The sequence below is a fragment of the Dermacentor silvarum genome, chromosome 1 (genome assembly GCF_013339745.2).
Source record: "Dermacentor silvarum isolate Dsil-2018 chromosome 1, BIME_Dsil_1.4, whole genome shotgun sequence".
In the NCBI taxonomy this organism is placed as follows: Eukaryota; Metazoa; Arthropoda; class Arachnida; order Ixodida; family Ixodidae; genus Dermacentor; species Dermacentor silvarum.
The window spans coordinates 99835771-99838161 of record NC_051154.1 but is presented as its reverse complement, the minus strand read 5'-3'; positions in this window follow the sequence as shown (position 1 = coordinate 99838161).

The window sequence follows — 2391 nt, the reverse complement described above, 5'->3', positions numbered from 1 at the left end:
TCTAACTTTCATCAATGGAGTATATGTAGCCCTCCACCTGAGTAAATTTCATCAATTGTGTATTTGTAGCCTTCCACCTGGGTCCTCTACTTTCCTCAGCCTTAGTTTAATAATTGAGTTAAGTGATCACATGTGTCACTAATTGGCGCCCTTTACCTGTATATGTGCACCTGTGACAAAGCAATCCAACCAACTTATTTGACTAAATTACTGTCAACATATTGAAGTCTGCAGGTACCACAATGAAGTGGCTGTGTGCTTGATTACATAACCTTCAAAGGCCTCTCGTAGTGTTTGGGCATTGCAAACCAACAATTGTGGTGTGTACATCATGTAGTGATGATTGTGTCTGTAAAGTATTGCACCAATGTACTTATGCTGCAAGGACAGCTGAACAATCAGATAAAAGCCCATGCACTCTTACTCCTTGAAAGAGCCACGGAGGTGGCGAAAGTGGTATCCTGCAAAATGGCACTTCCATGTCATTTTGCATCTGCAGTACAAAAATAATCTGCAGCAGCATGAACAACACAGATTCCGGTGAGATGCACAGCGCACAGAACTCAGTCTGGAAATGCACTGTGCAGCAAGAAAACAATGGAGACATTAAGGAGGAAGCAGTCACAGGGGAGGGAGGGGCCCTTGGAAGGCTGGAGAGGTGGGAGAAAGCGTCTGTTTTGGGAGGGGAGCTCGTCTACTTGCACACCATTTCATTTGCTTTGTCTCCACTACTACTAAACCTTTTTTTCAATTGTTGCAGTGGAATGCTCCCTGGACGGCCCTTTGCATATTGTATTAAAAAAAAGAACCTCTGGCAAGGCCTTGAGCCTGTTAAAGGGCAGCGGTAAAAGTTCGTAATACGAAAAGCTAGCTGCAGTCTGACAACCATGCACAATTCTCCATGGCACAAGTAGTTGTCATTATGGAAAGTGGTGAGGTGTGCAGCGGTTGTGTGTAGTATTGTCCTGGGGACCTCCACCTAATTGACCTAATGGTCCGGGCACACAACCATGTATCAGTTACAGTGCATGTACAAAATGAGCTAAAATCAAGTAAAGCTTTGTTAGTGTGGAAATTACATTTTTTCTAAATTCAAACTTTAGTCGCAAAATTAAATTTACATTTCATTAGTACAGTCGAGCACACTTATAAAAATTATTTAGAGCGAACTTTCAGCTACAATGGTTTTATCAACACCCAAAAAATTTCGCAAGAAGTCTATGAGAGGCGTCCACTTGTAACAACACAGTGCCCTGCTCAGTTCGGTTACAATGAAAAGAAGTGCACTGCAGATGTGTGTCGGTGAGCCAGGGAAAGGCAGACAGCTGCACGGCACATGCCACACGATGCAGCAACTCGGTACAGTGCTTCACTTTTATATCTAGCTTTTTCTTTTGCTTTCAGGCTCATGGGGCTCATGGATGCACTGCCATTGTAGTTGCATCCCTCGTAAGAACACGGCTGTGCAGCCCGTAGCGAAGCCAATGATAGTGACCATATTGAAGGAGAAAGGGGAGGGCTACAGTAAGCAAAAGCTGCAACTTCAAATTTAAGAAACAGTTAACGTAGGATCACACGATCAAAAGACTGGTTCAAATGGTTTGTCAGCGCCAGAACTTTTAAATGTTCCCATCAAAGATCATGTAATGCTTGCTGAAGCCAAGGAAATTTGTCTCTTGTGGAAGCCTGCAAGAATATGCTGCTTTCGGAGAGCTGGAATTTCCTCTTGCTTGATGTCTACAAAGACCTAGTGCAGTGTGTCTGCTCATGGTGCAGCCTTGTGGATACGGAGGTAGTCTATGCAGGCCTTGATGACTGCAGGCTAACATGAGAAGACTATTGCGGCTGACTACAGCGTAAACGTTGCCGAGAACATATCTAAGAAATTTTGGAAAGGTGCGACAACTTCCGCATATGGAGGGCTCCACTGATGAGTGTGATTAGGTAACTACCGATGCCACAAATGCGCCACAAGTGGTCTCAATATTGAGATCTGCTTTGCACAAGCATCTTGTATATGCCAGAGGCTTGACCTACGATGACATCAGCTTGACGAACTTGCAATGGCCATTAAGTTGATGTTGCTTAAAGGGACCTCCATGCCCGCGTCCACTCCTCACCGGCGTCGCGGAAAAACTTCTTGAAAAGTGTGCAAAACTGTCGCCCGTGAAGCAGCCAGACGGCGGCAGAAGCAGGTATGCCGTCACACCCTACATTCATGGCGTCTCCCACAGCAAAAAGAGAATCGCGCAGCGTGCAGTTCGTGTAGTTTTGTCCGCGCCTAACAAGCTAGGTCGACTTTGCCGTCAGGTCAACCAGAACAAATCCGAACAACCAGCGTGTAAAAAGAACCATGCCACACCATTCGTCCAGTGCAAAGCAGGCGTGGTG